At 53.3% G+C, this 19,711-nt stretch overlaps 2 protein-coding genes across 8 annotated transcripts in view; one reads left to right on the top strand and one right to left on the bottom strand.

The window, feature by feature from the left end:
• Nucleotides 1-19,711, top strand: part of RBFOX3 (RNA binding fox-1 homolog 3) — a 194,496-nt gene that overhangs the window by 37,867 nt on the left and 136,918 nt on the right. For 6 of the 7 annotated variants that reach the window (XM_069872287.1, XM_069872290.1, XM_069872288.1 and 3 more), the window contains exon 1: nt 8,632-8,856. The exons of the other annotated variant lie outside the window; for it this stretch is intronic. The gene's annotated coding sequence lies outside the window, so the exon portion shown is untranslated. Of the gene's footprint in view, nt 1-8,631; nt 8,857-19,711 lie in introns of those variants that run through there. 7 annotated transcript variants of the gene reach the window in all.
• ENPP7 (ectonucleotide pyrophosphatase/phosphodiesterase 7) overlaps nt 1-19,711 on the bottom strand; it is a 167,036-nt gene that overhangs the window by 37,812 nt on the left and 109,513 nt on the right. The window lies entirely within an intron of this gene.

The following is a 19,711-nucleotide window of genomic DNA, read 5'->3' as shown; positions in this document are numbered from 1 at the left end:
TCTTCAAGGGGTCTTTGTCACCCAGATGGTGTTTGCTGCGGAGATGAGTGCTGGGAGGCAAGAGGCAGCTCCAGAGCTCTCCTGACTGGTGCTCTGGAGAGTCTCAGCCCCCATCAGGATGCTGTTCCCATCCCTGGGTCATGCCTGTGCCTCTTTCCAGCCATGACCAGGACTCATGTCCCTCCCTGAATTGACTCTACTCACATGCAGGGTGGGATCCTGCAGGGCTGGGGAGGGCAAGGGCATGGGTGGACTCTTTGTTTGCTTGATGCCACTGAATGAGTTGTTTTGGGAAAAACAAATTTTTTTTTTTTTTCCCTTGCTGGTTAGAGAAAGATGCTGACAAGGGACCAGGGTTTTGGTGATGTGGAGGGTGACAACACAAGGAATGGGAGCTATGTTTAGAAATAATTGCTTTGTCTTTTGCAGAGGTATTAGTGCTTCCATGCTGACAGTTACAGGAATCAGCTGAAGGTGTTGGTCACATAAACACTGAGGGAAAATTATCGCTACTTATAAACACTTTGATGTGTGTGTGAGAGAGAAAGAGACATTATCAGGGCAGAAAGAGGAGAAGGAAACAGGGAGTTAGAGGGGCAGGAGCTCTGGGATCTCCAGTCCAAGACTAGCATGTCGTTGGGCTCTGCTCTGGAGTCCAGAGAGCCTGTGGCTGTGGGGTGGGGAGGTTTGCTGCTGCAGCTGCACATCACGCACCAGCCCTGGTGTCTCTTGCTCCTTTGCTGGAGAGATGCTGGCTCTGTTGAAGGTGTGAGGGTCTGAGCCCATCGCTGGGGCAGAGTCAGAGGAGGGACCCAGAGCACCAGGGCTGATGGGTGGCACCTTTCCTGAGGCTGGGTTTGACCCTGAGGGAAGGAGGAGTGGGAGCAATGGCTTGGCTGGATGGGAGCGGGGCTGGTGGGGTCCTCCCCCACCAGGAGAGGCTTGGGGAGCTGGGGTGTCCCCACTGCTGCTGACTCTTGGGGAAGCAAAATGCGCTGCGACCATCCCAGCAGAGACCTGGACCCCAGCCGTTGCTGTGGGGCTGGAGGCAACACATGGCAGCATTTGGGAAGCCATCTGGAAAGCAATTGATACTGAAATACTTCTTGTATCACAGTCACCGGATCGTTTTTAACGGTAGCAAGTGGAGTCTGACATTTTCCTTCTAGAAAATTATTAACCAGCCAAGGAAACAGTCGGTTTGTAGGGACAAGGACAGAGTGGGTCCAGATGAGCATCTTCATCTGCAGTGGGGAAACTCGCTGTGCTGGGGGCATCGTTCCTGCAGTGCCCAAGCATCACCCTGCACAGGAGGGTTGGTGGCCAGATGACATCCTACCTCCAAACTGGCACAGGGTATGGAGGCAGCTGCTTGTCATGGGGCCCAGGAGGGTCTTTGCAATCAAGAGGATCTGAAGAGCTGCAAGTATGGAGTGTCTGGAAACACAAGAGTGGGATCCTCCTGCTGTGCAAAAGGTGCTTGATGCAGAGAGGCTGAACCAGGTAAACAGCACCAGAGGGATGCAAAGCCAAGGCCAAGTCCTCCTGTCCCTGGATCCTGGTGCACCCTGCCTTGCCTCCTCTTTGGATGGAAGAGAGAATGAGGGCGAGATAAGAAGTCGCAATGCTTTGGCTTTTATAATGGGACTCCCTCTGTACTCAGCACTGATCAGACTGTTCCTTGAATCCTGTGTTCAGTTCTGGGCCCCTCACCACAAGAAGGATGTTGAGGCTCTGGAGCGAGTCCAGAGAAGAGCAACAAAGCTGGTGAGGGGGCTGGAGAACAGGCCTTATGAGGAACGGCTGAGAGAGCTGGGGGTGTTTAGCCTGGAGAAGAGGAGGCTGAGGGGAGACCTCATTGCTCTCTACAACTACCTGAGAGGAGGTTGTGGAGAGGAGGGAGCTGGGCTCTTCTCCCAAGTGACAGGGGACAGGACAAGAGGAAATGGCCTCAAGCTCCACCAGGGGAGGCTCAGGCTGGACATTAGGAAAAATTTTTCACAGAAAGGGTCATTTGGCACTGGCAGAGGCTGCCCAGGGAGGTGGTTGAGTCACCTTCCCTGGAGGTGTTCAAGGGACGGGTGGATGAGGTGCTGAGGGACATGGTTTAGTGATTGATGGGAATGGTTGGACTCGATGATCCGGTGGGTCTTTTCCAACCTAGTGATTCTATGATTCTAGATGACAGTATATAAGGTCTTAAGCTGAAGGCCCCATGTGGAGGTGGGTGCTTACCCGCAGAGCGGCAGCCCCGCGTGGCTGAGGATGGGAGTGGGAGGAAAAGCCAGCAGAGCCTCCAGGAAAGCTGCTTTCCTCTGGATCGCAGAGCTGCTGCTCCATTGGGAGCACCCAAGGATGCGGCCGCAGCTTCAGCAATGCTCTGCTCTCCCGCTGTTTGTTTCTCTCCGCTCTGGCAGCACGGTACCTTGCAGGCAGCGTCCTCCCCCGTCCTTGCCCATCCCTCAGCAGCTGGGCAGGTTGTGAAATGTAAACTCCAACATCAGTGAGGAACCGATCTCTGATGAAACAAGGCTATTCATGCTTTCAGATATTAAATTCCATGCAGAATATTAAATAATTTCCTCTTCAATGATCCCAGTAAATTTAATTAGCTCTTGTTCCCCCGATAGAGTTGTCTCTGCGATCCTGAAGTGCTGCATTTGGAGTGAAGAGGAGCTCAGCTCCTCTTTGAACCGCTGCCTCCCTGCAGCGTCCACGCAACAATCGCTGCCAGAGCCAAGCGGCCCATGGTCACTGCTGCATTTCTGATCCGTCTGCCACTCCACATCAGGGCTCCTTCGAGGCAGGATCCCTGCTCCAGCAGTGGGGAAGGGGATGATGAGGTATAGAAGCCCCTTCCTCTCTGGTCTGGCTCTGGCTGCTTGGCTCTAGGGTGCTGTTTGAGGCACGTTCTGTAGATGGTGTTGGTACAGCTTTGCTCAGAAGGCTGTGTGAACTTCTCTGCTGGAGAGGGTAAGTCTGGAAAGGGGAGGAACCTGCTTCCAGCTGGGACTAGGGAAGATCAATGAGGTTTGGGTGACTTATCCAGGGCCTTTTCTGTGGCCATGTGAGGTGCTAAAGGGGGGAGGGATGGAAGTAACACAAGTGCTTGACTTGCAGTCAAAGAGTTTCCTGCTGATGATTTTCGTTGGTTTATTTATTTTATTTTATTTTTTTTGTTGTTGTTGCATTTGGTTTGTTTTTTTAACTTTTAGAACCTCAGAGGAAAGAGGGGAAAGAAAAATCCTTTCCTGATGGAAGCGGCTAATAGCAGGTTATAAATGTGTCCCTGGCACGGTTCATTAGCTGCCATGACATATTGAGAGCTATGAGCAGTGTGATACCAGCAAATCAATTCAGAATTTAATCTGAAAAAAGAACATGGGGAGGTTGGATCATGCAACGTGTTACCAAACGTTTCTTCTCAGCCGAAACAGAGCAGGTCTTCTCTCCCTGTGCTCCTCCTGCCTGGTTGCTGTGCAAAGCACAAAATAAATAAATAAACAAGTACCTGATTTACCGATGATTAATTTGCATAATTAGTGCTGTGTCAAATCACTTCACTGAGGTGTGAGGCACGCTTTGCTGTAGATGTTTGCATGGACATCTTTCCAGGTTTACTCAAGCTCACCTTATTTTACCTTTAACAGTCTCGTAAGGACGGAGCATCGGTGGCAACAGAATTTCAGAGTCAAAAGGGGATCTGGGAGCTGAAGAGGGGGTCTGCAGGGCAAAATCTCTGCTGGGTTTAGCGTGCCTTGTCCTGCCATTGAAGCAAATGTCCTTCCCTGACAATGTGTGCCGCAGTGGGTGGTCCTGGAGCCAGGAATGAGCTCAGACCCAGGTCTGCCCACGGGCACAGACCTGCAGGCTCTGGCCAGCGTTGGCTCCTTGGAGAGAGGCAGTGATGTGACGGCTGAATCCTGGCTGTGTCTTATCCACCAGCTATGCATCACGATTCCGATCCAGGGATGCTTTGGCAAGGTGTTAAGGGTAGGCAGCTGGGGATAAACCTTCTGCCTCTGGTGGGGTCAGAGCTGGAGGCGGAGGCAGTGATGGATTGGGGTTGTGCTGGGGTGCCTGGGAGCAGGGAGCCAGGCGGATGAGCAGCTTGGCAGCACCTGTTGTGATGTGTCCCTTGCTTTTTACAAGACTTGCTTTTTTGCACGGTGTTTTCTGACACCAGGCGCTGCTAATGCTGCAGAGATGATTGCTTAACATTGTGGAAATCCAAGCAGTGAGGCCGGCAGCCCTTCCCTCCTTGGCCTCCTGTTCCTGAGCAGGCACTTGGGATCCCAGCATGGAGATCATAGAATCACGGAATCACCAGCTTGGAAGAGACCCACCGGATCATCAAGTCCAACCATTCCTATCGAATACTAAACCATGTCCCTCAGCACCTCATCCACCCGTCCCTTAAACACCTCCAGGGTAGGTGACTCAACCCCCTCCCTGGGCAGCCTGTTCCAGGCTCTTTACTCTCCCTCTTCTTGAACAGGAGAAGCAGCTGCAAAGCACCCAACAGGTGAAGCCTTACATCAAAGACGTAAATACAGTTAATGTTTTAAAACATGAGCACTGTGGGCAGCCCTGGTTGCCTGCCCTCACTCCTTCTTCCCTGGTAATGGATATCAGATTGTTCTACTGATCTTGGCATTCTTTTAGTAATTGACTGATGCAATGCAATGTTCACTGATTTAATAAGTTTGTTAGTATAATAGAGGTTCTGGATTTTGCTGTTAATGTGCAGTGACAATTACATTTTAGATTTGCTCATTATGTTGCATAACTTTGCTATGAAATCTATCGTAAATTATATTTTAGAAAGCATTATTTCAGAGCACATTAGCATGGCTCTCCCTTCTCCTCTCTCCAGAGCTGGCAAGCACTTTGCAGGCTGAGTGTGTTCATGACCAGACGAGCATGCAGCTACGCATTGGGTATTGCACCTTCCACTTCGGGTTTTTTGGATCAGGACATCTGCCACTTGCTAAACCCCCCCACAACTGGGTCTTGCCATGTCATTCCACCGTGTCCATCACAGCCGAGGATGGTGCAGGTACCCGGTGCTCTGGCAGCTCTCTGAGGATCGCTCCAGCTGGCACCATGTCCCACTGGCCCTCAAAGGGTCCTGTGGGTGTGGGGGAATCTCCTGGAGCTGCTGGTGCTGTGTCAGAGCTAAACACCCTTTCCAGGCAGAGGCAAGAAGAAGGGGTGGGCTCCCTTTGGCCATCTCGAAGCTGAGGGTGCCCAAGAGCTCAAGCAGTTGTGGAGGACTCTGAGAGGCTCCCCTCTCCTCTCACATCTTTTCCTGATACTGAACACCATCTGTTGCCTCTCAGAAGTGTTTTTTTGCAGATCCAGGACTGGCAGCTTCATAGAATCATAGAATCACCAGGTTGGAAAAGACCCACTGGATCATCGAGTCCAACCATTGCCATCAATCACTAACCCATGTCCCTCAGCACCAGCTTTGTTGCTCTTCTCTGGACTCACTCCAGAGCCTCAACATCCTTCTTGTGGTGAGGGGCCCAGAACTGAACACAGGATTCGAGGAGCGGTCTCACCAGTGCCGAGTACAGAGGGAGAAGAACCTGGACCTGCTGGTCACACCGTTTCCTATACAGGCCAAGATGCCCTTGGCCTTCTTGGCCACCTGGGCCACTGCTGGCTCATGTTCAGTCGCTGTCAACCAAAACCCCCAGGTCTTTCTCCTCCAGGCTTGGCATTGTCCTTGCTGACACTCCACAGAGTAAAGGGGACAAGATGCTCAGCCCTGGGGACTGAGAGGATCCCAAGGTGCTGGGGTTTTGCTGTGCCTCCTACTTACAGTATCTGTGTTCAGGAAAAACCCAAGCCAGAGCTGCAACAGGTCTTGTCATCCCTTTATTTCAGCCACAGGTATGAGAAGGAAAACCTCATTGTTGTTAAGGATAAAAATAAAAATGCAGCAGTAATTTAACAACTCTGACTTCCTCCAAACAACGGCCCTGAATGGCAAATAGACTTGAAAAAACATAAGAAAAAAAGAGAAACAATTTTTTTTTTTTTTGGATTCATACTTGTTCCTTCTGGAACAGGCAGGGGTTTGTTGACTTGTGTTTTTGCTAATAGCTTCTCTTCCTTCCACTGTTGCTCTTGTGCATTCTCTGCCTTTATCCCGATCTGCTCCTCCTCTCCTCCAGTGGCTGAGTTCAGCAACTCATCCCCCTGGAGACCCACGGGCAGGTTCTCCTGGTGGGTTCCTCTCCTGGGTCCCAGGAGCCCTGGGGTGGGTGTGAGCACCAGCTTGGCATGCCGCTTGGCTTATGCCTTTTCCTGCTGGGCAGCACGGGGTTGCCTAGCAATCCCGCAGCATCACCGCCTCTCCTCCGCTCAGCACACGCACACCTCCCGCTATGCAAGGCGGCACCTCTGGAGCGGGTACCAGTTTGCATTTCTAGGAACAGATGTCAACAGGGACCCGGCTCAGAGGCTTGAAACGCACAGGAAATTTTGCAGAGCTGCGCTCTCCCCTGTTCCCGCTTCCTCGTTCTCCAAATCTGCTGCCTAAAGCATCTTCAGCCTCAATGAACCGTGAGAAAACAGCACAGCAGGGCATAGCAAGGAGCCATCCTGGCTGAGCGCTGCCTTTGTCTGGCAGGGTGTGAGAACAAGGGCTGCTGCTGCTGCTCTGACAGGGCAGAGAGGCTCTCGTTCGGGTGCTTGCTGCATCCTGGAGGGCTAAAAATATCCACAGCCATCATACAAAATGGATGTTGAGATGTATGAGGCGCATTTGGTGCATTTTATAGACCTCATTCACGTTATGGCTCTGTATAACCCTGATGATTTTCTCTAGAGTGTTCCTCAAAGCCCTTGAGAGGGAAGTAAAACTGTGTTAAGAGGGGAAGGTGGGAGCAGTCCCGGTTTTCATTGGGGCTGGCCTCTGCGGGATACTGATAATGTCTCGTAGATAGACCCCATGCTAAGTTCATGGGGAATAAATGATGGCTTAAACTGAAGGTATTCCAGGTATTACTCAGGAAATACAACTTAGGGAGGGTCACCACAGTCTTAACTATTAGGAACCATAAATAAATCATTTGAGCGAGGAAACGGTGCTGAGCTCCATCTGGTAACTCCAGAAGGTCTGCAAGGAGCATTTTGCTGTTGCTGGACTTTGTAATGAGCTCTGGGCTCTGCAGGGGCTTGGTGGGACAAGGGACCCGCGCTGCCAGGGGGTCACCGCTCATGGAACCTCCCACCAAGTGAGCCAAGGAGCGAGGGCAGAACAGTGGGACCTCTGGCAGCCCACGATTTCCAAGCTAGGGTAACGTAGCACCTTCTTACCACGGGAAGAGGTAAATAGCAGAGAGAGGGAAAGAACTGGGAACACCAGAGGTCTGTTCTCGTGTAGTGCTCAAGGAAGGAATATTCCAACCAGGAACGCTGGGATCACTGCCCAGAGGTCCTTAAATTAAAGAGCAGGAAGGGTAAAGGGGCTGAGACATGCACAGAACCTGCATCCTGTGGGTTTCCTGCACTGCTTTGGTTTTCTTGATGTGTGCGATGAGGAATGGAAACCTCCTTCCTCGCTGCTGTCCTGCCAGGGGACTGAAGTGGGCCTGGACATCTCCCCTCCCAGCCCTCAGGTGTCCTGTGCAGTGACGGAATGAGTGCTGGATTCGGGTAAGGAGTGGCTGGGGGTTCTGCTCCTCGCTCGCCCTCGCATCCACATGGGCTGGCAGTGCCGAACACACGGAAAATGGAAAGAAGCCCCTTGGGGCAGCTGCCAGCCCACTCTTGTGTCTTGAACCCCTTGTTGTGGAGGGAGTATGGGGTGGGAGTGTGGGAGCGTGTCCTGAGTGAGGTTGTGGAGAGCAGAGAGCTGGGCTCTTCTCCCAAGTGACAGGGGACAGGACAAGAGGGAATGGCCTCAAGCTCCACCAGGGGAGGTTCAGGCTGAACACTAGGAAAAAATTTTTCATAGAAAGGGTCATTGGGCACTGGCAGAGGCTGCCCAGGGAGGGGGTTGAGTCACCTACCCTGGAGGTGTTTAAGGGACGGGTGGACGAGGTGCTGAGGGACATGGTTTAGTGATTGATAGGAATGGTTGGACTCGATGATCCAGTGGGTCTTTTCCAACCTGGTGATTCTATGATTCTAGGGAGGGCGGTATGGAACAGGAACATATCCTGAGCATGAGGAGGCGGGGTGGGGTGGGCTGGGAGCGTGTCCTGAGTGCGAGGGGGTGGCACAGGGTGAAAGCGTGTCCTGAGCACTGAGCAGGGGGAGCGCTGAGTGGTGTCCTTGAGCGTGGGGTGGGAAGCGTGGGATGGGAACGTGCCCTGAGCCCGGGGGAAGGGGGTATGCGGGGTGGGAGCGTGTCCTGAGCCCGGGGCCGGGAGTTTGGGATGGCATCGTGTGCTGAGCATGGGGCAGGGGCGGGGGGAAGCGCCGGGAGCGGGTCTCTTGCTCCCCCCACCCCATCTCTCGTCTCCCCTCCAAACTCCACCAACCCCACAGCTCCGGGGGCGGCGAGGAGGGGGACGGACACACAGGGGGAGGGGAGGGGGCGGCAGCCGCGGGGCGGAGCCGGCCACACGTGCCCCCCAACCCCCCCGCCTTCCTCCTCCTCCTCCTCCTCCTCTTCTCTCCCCGCGGCGCTCGGCGGCTCCGGGGGCGGCGCAGCCGTGTGCGAGGCTGCCGGGGCAGGCGAGCCCCAGCCCCGCTTCGTCGCCTCCCGGGCTGCCCCCCCCGCTCCCCGGCTTCGGGAGATGCCGCTCGGCGGGCGGAGAGCCGCGGCTGCCCTTCATCTTCCTCTCCTCACCCTCCTCCTCTTCCTCCTCCGCCGCGGTGGGGACCTCTGAACGCGTGAGTCACCCCCGCGCGGCGGCACCGGGAGCGGGGAGGATGCGGGGAGGGATGCTGCGTCCTACCGGGATGCTCTATCCTACCGGGATGCGCCTGGAGGGGGTTCCACCGGGAGCCCCCCGAGCGCATCCCCGGGATAAAGCTGGCGGCGCCAGGAGCGGGGAGGATGCGGGGAGGGATGCTGCATCCTGCCAGGATGCTCCATCTTGCCGGGATGCTCCTGGAGGGGGTTCACCGGGAGCCCCCTGAGCGCGTTCCCGGGAAAAAGCTCGCGGCCCCGGGGTCAGGGACCCCTCGGGGACCCCTCGGCGGCCACCCCGGGGCTCCCCGGTGCGAAGTTTCGCCGCGACGGGCGGTACCGGTTGATGAGCCCTGAGCTCGGCTCCGGTAAACCGAGCGTACCCGGTAGCGGTTGGCTCCGGAGGGAGTTCGGTTTGCTTGGCGAAAGGATGCTGGCGCAACTTCTCATTAAGTTTGCGTGATGGCTTCTTAACAGATGTCTTAATTAGGTGCTGTTGTTAACGGGAATGTTGCGCTAATTAAAATCACACCCTGCAGGTGAGGGGAAATTGTTAGAAAAAGTTGGGTGAGGTGGAGTCGGGATTGTCAGGGTGAGAGAGGAGGAGGAGGAGAGGCTCCTGCTCGGGCTGGAAGCCTTGGGAGCGGGCAAAACCTTGGGGAGCGGAGCTCCATCCCTGCTGTGAATGGGCAGAGCGAGGCAGCTTTCACTGTATTTTTTTTCCTCTCCTGAATTCCTGCTCGTCTACAGGAATTTCATCACCAGATGAGCTCGCTGTGAAGGGCTGGCTGCGTGGGGAGGGAGTGATGGATGGATGGATGGATGCATGGATGGATGGATGGATGGAGAAGGCCTTTTGGAGTCATCTGGTTGATTTGTGTTGCGTGTGGAAATGCACAGCGCCCTTCTTCAGCCTCCCATATGCTAGCGGTCCCCCCACCAGTGTGCGTGCCAGGAGGCTGCACCGCGCACAGCAGCACAGCCAAACGCTTCCAGGCAGATGTCTGAGTAAACAAATGTGGCACTGGGGGCCAGGAGCGACTGTGCTGCCGGGGTGCTGGGCATGGCATGCATGGGGATGGGCAGCGGGCAGTGGGGCTGCTCTCAGAAGCCTTGGACCCATCCCTCTGGCTGGAGCAGCTGGGGAGCATCCTGGAAAGCGCTGGGGAGGCTTCCTTAGTGTCTGTGTGTGTGCGCAGGCGGAGGGATGGAGAGTGGAGGTGGAGAGAGAACAGGGAAGCAGGGATTTCTTGGCTTCTCACTCCAGTAAGCATGACATTAACAACACCGACTATTTTCGGTTGCCTTCCGTGAAGGTTTGGAACTCGCTCGCTGCCTCTGCAGAATCCTGATCTCAGGCTGGGTGGCTCCTGTGTTTCCTGGGTACCAGCCTGGCTGGGATGGTCTTGGGGGGCACAGCCTTGGGGGTGACCACAGGTCGCTGTGTGCTGTGGTGTTAGGGAATACCTTGCTTTTTTTCCCCCTGCTAATCCTGCTCAGAGTTCTCTGGGATGTCTAGGGCTTGTGGTTTGTCTCGCATTGCTTCAAGCATGTATTCCTCTGCCCTGGTATTATTTGCATTCCAGTGGTACCCAAAGGCTGGAGGCTTGGCCCTGCTGGGTGCTGTGCAAACACAGATGAAGCCACTCTGCTCTCCAAAGAGCTTCCTGGTTTCAGGCTAAAATGGTTGAGGCATGATAAAGCCTCACAAAGCAAGAAATTAAGGCTATTTTTTCTAGATAATAGATGGAGAAAGAGCCTGGAGTTGATAATTTTTGTGGAGGGATGATTGCAGTGGGTTGGGGCTGGCAGGGCTGCCCAGATCTGGCCGGTCGTTGGGAACTTGTTCTTGGCTCTGGGGAGCTGCGGCGAGGCTGTGCTTGTTGTTTCACAGAAAATACAGAAGGATTTTTTTTTTTTTAACCTCTCCTTTGAAACGATCCGTGGGATTGTTCAGCACCACAGAAAGCCTTGGCACGAGGGCACACAAACGCTCTGCTGCAGCATTAGGGAAACCTTTCCCAGGGTTAAGGTGGATGCTTTTGGGATGCATCTTTAGGATCCTCTCAGAGGGACACAAATGCCATGGGGCAAGCTGAGGGGGTGGTTTTGGAGCACTGCTGGTGTGAGGTCTGGAGCCTGCTGGCCGGTGAGCCCAACCCCAGGTACTCGATGGGGCACAGAGGAATCAGGACAGGACTGGGAAACCCCTCAGCCCAGCAGCTCTTTCTCCTTCCTGGCAGTTTAGGAACAGAACGGGGACAGACGTCACAGAATTGGAGGCGCTGAAGGAGCCGTCACCGACAGACATCTCCCTCGGGAGCCCACTTGGTGTTAGGAAGCACTGTTGGGAGCGCGAGGCTGATGTCTCTCCTGGGCTCTGCTGTGCCGGGCGCCAGGGCTGTTGAGGTGCTTGGCCCTTTCTTTTCTGAGTGAGAGGAACCTGGGTGGACTGGGAGGTTTTAAGATGTTTTAGGATGCTGACCCTTGCTCCATGTGGGGCTGCCTTTGGAAAACCTGCTCCTCCAGCTTTCCTTTCCCAAACTCTGTTCCCCGCTTACTTGGTCCCTTTGTGATGAGGGCTGGGATTTTTCTCCCTTCTTTTTTGAAATAAAGGGCCTCTTTCCCAATTGTGCTTACTGCTCCATCCCTCATTGCCAGAATACATAGTCCTTAATTACTGCGTTCATGTCTTGGGCGGAGGGATGGCTGGGCAGTCTGCACACTGTGTTTGCCGGTGATGGAGCTCGTCTCTCCATGCTGCTTCACCTCCCTGTCCTGCACAGCCAATTACTTCATTCTCGCCCTGAGTGGGATGGTTTAGCTGATTTATCCTGATGCCTAAGAGGGATCCCTGGGTGTCCCTGGCCAGTGGGGAGCACAGGAGCGGGGCTGGAGTATGTGCTGGCTGGCTTCGGGTGCTCAGGGGGATGCAAGTGCCCCCATCAGACTCACGTCTCAAGCAGCTTGTCCAGCACGGGTTGTATTTGCTCATTCAGTGTATAAATGAAGGTTTTTAAATGTGTGCATTTACTAAATTAGTTTGTCGTCACAATTTTTCAAATGGATCAGCTGACGGTAGATAAATGCCTCTGAAGGTTATTGAGATAATAAAAGGCAGGAGGGAAGTTCCTTAATTTATTTGAGTTCTCTTTTAATTTACAGGCTTATGGGGTGAGAGTCCACTGAATAATTAGTTCTTATGAATGATTTGCTCTTTTCAGACAACTGTGGAAGAGGAAGGGGAGCCGGTGGTGAGGTTTGAGGCTGAGCTTAGTGGAGAAGGCTTAAGCTGGAGGTGGTGCAGGCATGGACGTGCAGAGCTGAAGCTGCGGTGCTGGGAGCCTGGAGCTCCTCAGGCATCACCGTGGAGCGGAGGTGCTGGGGCTGGATTCGTTGGCAGCGTCTCTCGATTTTGCACATCTGGAATAAGAAAGTCCGGGAGACCGAGGTGCCTTTCCCAAGGCCGTGGAGTGAGTCTGTGTCTCAGCTGGGTTTGAAAGGTGACTGGCTGCCCTGAGGGGTGTTCCTTGCCCCCAGGACCCTTGGGGAGCGAGTGAGGCAGCAGCCTGAGCTGAGAGCTCCAGTGCCTTCCCCAACTGGGATGCTCTTGCTTCCCTCACAGGGCTGGGATGCTCAGAGCTGCCAACAGCAGCTTCTTTTTTCCTCCCTAACCTTTCACAGTACAGGCAGGGGCTGTTGTCAGTGCTGTTCCAGGGCTTTCTGCTGGAATCGTTTGAGGTATTTCGGGATGCACGTTCCTGCAAATTAATTGACAGGCTGAGATACCAGACGGGGAAGCAAAATTTCATTCGCTGTTATTTCATTAGTTATTGAGATTAATTTTTTTTTTGAAACTTTATTTTTAATAAACCAATCTAAAGCCAGCTCTCTTCGTTGCTCAGCTCGTATTCGGATGCTCCAGGCATCATTGTGTCTTCCAGACTAGACAAGATTGAATTTCTAATAGGTAGAAACGAGCACAGGAGTGCGGGATCCCTTTTCATGTTTCATTATCCAGCATGTGCCTGTCCCCCGACGCTCCCTGCCCCTCTCTGCCTGGTGTGGGTTGTCCTGCCAGCACTTCATGTCTGGTCCATGCTTTGCTGGGCAGCCTTGATCCTGATCCCCTGCTGGCATCTCTTGACCTCCCTTCTCAGCCCCAGACCCTGAGCATCTCGCAGCAGCACAGTGGGATCGGTGCAGTTTTAAACTCCTCTGTGTGTCATCCCCGCGTCCCAGTACCATGAGCTCCTTTTCAGGCTGTGATTTCTCTCCGTGGCTCTTGCTGTGGTCCTCTGGCCACTGTAGCAGGAGAGCTTGGGGGTTTATTGCTGCTGTTTTATTTTAAGACGCGATAGCTGGAACAGATGGGACCCCAGCCCAGACAGTGTGGGGGGAACTGGGCACCTTAGTGGCTCTGCATGATGCTGTTGGGTTTTTTTCCTCTCTGAGTTATTTTTTTGATTCACTGCTCAGAAACTGAAGTTTTTTCCGTTGTCATGAGCTTCCTGGGCAGGGAGCAGCTCTGGTGTTTGTTCCCTCACTGTTTGAGGGGGCAGGGGTGGGATCCGGAGGGTTTCCTTCTTGGGAAAAGCTGGTTTCTCCCAGCATTTTGCTGTTGCTTTTCCCAAGCATCGAAGGATCCATGTGCTCATGTGCTAGGCTGCCTGCGCCTTTGCTGGCGGGGATGCTTTGCTACCTGGGAAAACAAAGAAAAGGCTTTTTTGCCATCTCTGCTGGCGCTGGGATTTAAATATATATGAGGACTCACTGGGGTTTGTGCGGGACCACTAATGCGCCCTTTGGACAGTCTGAATTCAGGATTTCTTGAAACTGAGAATCCAGGCAAAGACCTGAGTTCTGTAATCTGCTAAGAGCACCTCCAGGAATCAGTGAGCAGGGCGTGTGTGCGGCCGGTGCTTAGAGAAACCGGTGTTATTGAACCAGAGGAAGTCGTTGCAACTAGAATTTATGGAAGTGATAAAACAACTTTTGACAACAGGCTCACCTCCTCCACAGCCGGGAGAGAATATTTGCCTCTTGTCGGATCGATAAACAATTAATTCTAAAGCGGGGAGCTGGAGAAAAAGGGAGAGTTTTCCAGATTTCTAAACTCTTAATCAAGCTCTGGGTAAAATGCAGATGTGAGAATGTGAGACCTGCTGATAAAATCTTGACCTTGATAACTGGTTCCTCAGTCCCTGGACCGTGGATGATACTTCTTTGCTGAATAAATCCACTTTAAAATATAGAACACGTTCCTAGGTATTTATGCTTCCAATGCATTTAATGTAGCTTTACTTAATAATCTGCTTCAAAATGCTGACTTTCCCCTACATTTTAATTGAATTCTAATTTCCATTCAGAATCAGCTTAAATTAAATGAGTTTAAAAACATAGTAAATAATACATATAATTCACTTAGTCTTAATGTAAGCTGTGAAAATAGGGAATACGAATAACTAATTAAGCCTGCACGCGGTGCATCCTTCTCATTAGCAGAAGACCCCGAATCCTTTTGTTTGTAGAATCATAGAATCACCAGGCTGGAAAAGACCAGATCATCCAGTGGGTTCAATGTGACGTCTTTGTGTATTAGCCACTAAGAAAGAAAAAAATTAATTTTAAGACAGTAGTAGGAGTCCAGTTGGAAACACAGTAATGTGCGATCGGTTAATAGTGCTGTGCTGGGGAATTAGCCTTGCAGATGGAGTTGGAAATGATGTGAAGGTGCTGCCTGTTTGCGGGGCAGGGGTGGGGTGGGTAGCAGCACTGATCCTCTCTGCGGGAAGCCTGGGCTGACTTCTCCCTGCTCTGCATCCCTGGGGTGGACAGAGGGAGCTGAGTGCAGCTCGTGGCTCCGCATTCACCCGCGTGTTTATATTGGTTATAAGAAACAAGATCTTTACTTTACATTCGATAGGAGTGGTTGGACTCCATGATCCAGTGGGTCTTTTCCAACCTTATGATTCTGTGATTCTACTGGAAGTGTGGTGAAGCACTGACAGAGGCTGCCCAGAGCAGTGGTGAAGCCTCCATCCCTGGAGGCGTTCAAAAAACGTGTAGACGTGGCACTTTAGGATACAGTTCAGTAGGCATGGAGATGTTGGGCTGATGGTTGGACTTGATGATCCTAGAGGTGTTTTCTAGCCTTAGGGATTCCATGATCTGGGGAGAGGGTCTGTGTTCCAGGGACCCACTGCTGGCCCCTCTTGGCTGCAGGCAGGGCACAAGGAAGGGAACAGTGGCTCCGATGCAGTGATGGTCAGAGTAAGCCCATCCCCTTTGGTGGATGCTCAAGCAAGGCAATTGGCAGGCACTGTGTGCTTAGGAAACGGCACGAGGTCAACTGATGGAGACACTGCACTGCCTGGAAGCTCACTAGGTGGGTTTGAGTTTGCATGCCCGGATGGGCTTGGGGAGCTTTTGGTGTCGCTTTCCTAGAGGAGAAACTTTGGTATCACTTTCCTAGAGGGGGCAGTCAGGTGGTGACACCACTGGTGTCCTGTGTCTGTAGCTGTGGGAGACCCCAGATCACTGGGAACACTGGCAAACCGCTGGGCTGGGGCAGATCCTCTACCAGCTGCCTTTGCTGCTGCTGCGATTGATGGAAATAGTGAGTTTCAATGGAACTTCCCCAAACAGCATTTGGCTCCATAATACCTAATAGGCAGAGCGCTGCTAGGTCAGGGATACAATCAAGCGTTGGCTACCCAGGGAGGGGGTTGAGTCACCTTCCCTGGAGGGGTTTAAGGCACGGGTGGACGAGGTGCTAAGGGGCATGGTTTAGTGTTTGATAGGAATGGTTGGACTCGATGATCTGGTGGGTCTCTTCCAACCTGGTGATTCTATGATTCTATTTGGGCACTGATTCTATGATTCTGTGATTTGCCGGCTGGGAAGTTCTGTTCACTCCCTAGAAATTACTGGGCTTGTCCAAGAGCCTGTTTTGTAGGAAGAAGTGCTTAGATATCTCGCACAACTTGTGGTTTGGTTTATGGGCAGTGATGGAATTTCTGCTGTAGCGCTGGAGCAGGCATCCAGCTGCTGGCTGCACTGGGGACAAACACTGCTTATTGGCTGCTCTGAGCCCTGGGGAGGTGACCCCGAAGGCTGGAGCATCACAGCCCTGGTGCTTGAGCCCCTTTCCGATGGGCGCAGGGTAGAGACGCTGCCTCTGCAGGGACTCTGTGTGCAGCGGCGGATATTCAGCGCATAAGAACAGTGGATGCTGCTGGAGAGCATCACTCTGCACCGAGGGGCTCTGCAGGCAGCCCAGGTGATCTGCACATCAGTGCATCACTGCTGCAGTCGCCTTTGAGCTGGGGCTGGGGGCACAGGGTGCGAGACGGTGCCGGGAAGAGGTGCCAGCAGCATCTTGGCATGGCAGCAGCACTAATGGGGCTCTCCCCATGCCCCTGTGCCAGAGCAAGGCTCACGGCACAGCCACAGGAGCCCCCAGAGCCACAAGCAGGCAGGCGTTACACGGCAGGGATGATTTTTCTCGCAGGGATATCTTCCTGAGAAGGTGTTTCACGGGATATGCAAATCTTGGTATGGAGAGGGGCCTAAATCATTATACACATAGCCAGATTTTTTTTTTTTAAATAAAGCTATCTACAAGTATATTGCAGAAGTAATTAGGAATCCTGAGCTGGCTGTATCTCGATCTTTATAGCAACATAGCTGATAAAGCATGATTCAGGGACCTCGTTATCTTTTTTTAAAGAAGTTTTTATTTAACTTCCGTGAAGTTGCCATGGTTACTCCTGTGCATGGCTTCCCTGCCTCTCTTGCCTTAAGTGCAGCTGGTAGCGTTGAGAATTAAAACATCTACATTAGGAGCAGCCTTCCTACCCCCCACCCTGTAATCCTAGCTGTGCTCTCACCGGGGAGGAGGCTGCGGTTCAGGAACCTCGTCCCTTGCTGACCCTGGAAAAGGCATTTCCAGCTCCTGTGTTTGAGTTATCTGGCTTAGTAAAGCCCTGTCTTTCCCCTGCTAAACAAACAACCTAGCAGAAAGAATTTGGAGGGTGGGTTTGGGCTCCCATCAGTGTGGGAAAGCAGCACTTGTGCTTCCTGACCTGAGCCGCTTCTGCTGCGATGCAGCTTGCATGACCAGTGCTCTGTGTATGCTGTTGCATGCTAAATGGTGTTGACGGCACCATCTGCATCCCTGACCTCCAAAACCGGAGCTGGGGATCTGGCTCTTTGTCTGGGACAGAGGAAACCTCATTGCTGGTGGAGCTGCTCCCTCTGGCCACAGAGCATCTGCTGCGGAGAGCTGTGGGCTCCCTGCTCTTGTACCAGTGCTGGGAGCTTGGTTTAGGAGTCTCCTCCTGCACTGGGATTGGCTGCTGCTGGGGGCACCATGTGGAGGATGCTGGTGGCTTTGTGGCTGTGGGCACCCTGTGCTGCAGCTCATGAAGCTGGTGAGGGGGCTGGAGAACAGGCCTTATGAGGAGCGGCTGAGAGAGCTGGGGGTGTTTAGCCTGGAGAAGAGGAGGCTGAGGGGAGACCTCATTGCTCTCTACAACTACCTGAAAGGAGGTTTTAGAGAGGAGGGAGCTGGGCTCTTCTCCCAAGTGACAGGGGACAGGACGAGAGGGAATGGCCTCAAGCTCTGCCAGGGGAGGTTTAGGCTGAACATTAGGAAACAATTTTTCACAGAAAGGGTCATTGGGCACTGGAACATGCTGCCCAGGGAGGGGGTTGAGTCACCTTCCCTGGAGGGGTTTAAGGGACGGGTGGACGAGGTGCTGAGGGACATGGTTTAGTGATTGATGGGAATGGTTGGACTCGATGATCCGATGGGTCTTTTCCAACCTGATGATTCTATGTTCCAGATCAGGGCTGCTGGGATGACCCAGAGTGGTCTGGCCAGTGCTGGTGGTCTCTGGCTTCTCTTTTTGCTTTCTCAGGGTCCTGCCTGACCCTGACAGCCCTGTGAGTGGGTGTCGTGGGATGCTGCAGTCCCTGTTGTGTGCAGGAGCACCCTTGCAGCCATCCCCAAAGCAGACCAGGGATGTGCTGGTCAGATTCTCCTCTTGTAGGAGATGTGCCAACATGCCCCGCAAGTCACTGCACAGCTCCCACGTGCCACTGGAGAGTTTGCCTCCAGTGCAGGCAAAGGAAGAGAGTTGATAAGCCACGGGCAGCAGCAAGCCAGCAGTGACGGATTAACTGGCTTGCCAGGATGTGGGATTCCTGTGATGTGCAGCAGATGTACACCGCTGTGCATCAGCACAGCCTAGGATGTTCCCTGCCGTGTGACATGGCTCTTGCGGGACATGGGAGAGCTCCAGAGCTACCTGCCCTGCCCTGCATGGGATGGGGAAAGTGGCAGGAGGCACTGGGAGTGGGGACTGGCACCCTGGAATCCTGGCTCGCTCTGAATTTTGGCTAATAGGGCTTTGTTGTCCAGGAGCTGATGAAGACAGGGCTTTGATGAGCCCCAATTGAACCCTTTCCCCATCCTGCACTGGGACACCACAGATGCGGGTGTGGGGAGCTGAGGTGGGGTATGAGATTAGCCCATTTCCATGACAATGGCCATGACATAAGACAGCAACAGGAGATGTTTTGTGATGACGTATCCTGAGCCTGGCAAGTCTGAGAAATTGGAGAGCTGAGGAGGCATCAACCTCTGCCCTAACCATCTGAAGGGCCGGGTGCTGGTCAAGATGCTGGAGGGTGAGGAGCCTCCAGAAGGGAAATCGGTATTCGACCAGTTCTGTCGGATGTGAAGGAGAAGCCGTGCTGCCACCTCCTCCCACTAGCAAAGGGCTTTGATTTCTGCTGGCAGGAGTGTTTGGGTTTTGTGGGTGCTTGGTGCTGCCACCCTGATCCACTGCACCCATCCCCGCAGTGCCAGACAGGTAACGAGGAGCCCCACACCAAGCTGGGGGGATCGGGATCTGTCCAGGGCAGGGCTGAACTCCGTCCTCATTATGTCTGTCAAAGTTTCATCAAGCTTCCCCTCCTGCTCCTCTCGGCATTTTTAAGCAGCGGAGGGTGGGAGGGTGTGTGGGAGGTGAAGCCGCACCAGAAATAATTCTGCGCGTTCGGGGGTGCGAGCGGCGCTGCAGGAAGGCACCCCTCCCTGGCAGCCCCGCTGCTGGCCCGCGGCTGTTTGCCTGGTTCAAAAAGTCTCCTGGATGAAGTGAGCAGCTTTATTTGTTTGTGTCCTCTTTCTCCACCCTCCCTCCCCCTCCCCCCCCCCCATTCTTCTTTATTTCTCTTTTCCCTTCTCCGTTTTCCTTCCTGATGAAAGATTTTCTTGCAGTGTCAAGGCAATGTGACCTGGTTCCGTAATAAAGAGGAGGCTTATTAGAATTAAAGCCCAACAGTGCTAAAAAAGCAATCTTTGCAAGATTGAGGCCATGGGGGAATTGTAAATTCTCAGCAAAGACCTCATTTAAAGACTGGGATGAAAACACATGCGCATGCACGCACCAAAGCCTTGCACCACGAGGGGACGTCTGGTTTTGAGGAGAATTTAGGGTGGACAAGGGAGTGGAGCAGCACTCAGATGCTGTTGGATCTGCCCAGGATGCTCCTGTTGGATCTGCCCAGGATGCTCCTGTTGGATCTGCCCAGGATGCTCCTGTTGGATGGATGTGTTCGTGCCTGCACTCACTCCTTGGTTGGGGCAGCTCCATGAATATACCTTGGGTTTGTTTTCCTTATGCCACTGGGAACACCCACCCCATGGTCTCCGCATCCTCCTGCATCCCTAGTTTTCCCCTCCCGGCCTAGCTGCCCACCTGAAGCAGCAGTGGGAGCGATAACAGCCCACGCAGGGTGTACAGCCGGTGTCAGGCTGCCCCAGCT

The sequence above is a fragment of the Phaenicophaeus curvirostris genome, chromosome 19 (assembly GCF_032191515.1).
Source record: "Phaenicophaeus curvirostris isolate KB17595 chromosome 19, BPBGC_Pcur_1.0, whole genome shotgun sequence".
NCBI classification, from domain to species: Eukaryota; Metazoa; Chordata; class Aves; order Cuculiformes; family Cuculidae; genus Phaenicophaeus; species Phaenicophaeus curvirostris.
The sequence above is the reverse complement of the archived record's forward strand: the minus strand, read 5'-3'. Positions and strand labels throughout refer to the sequence as shown.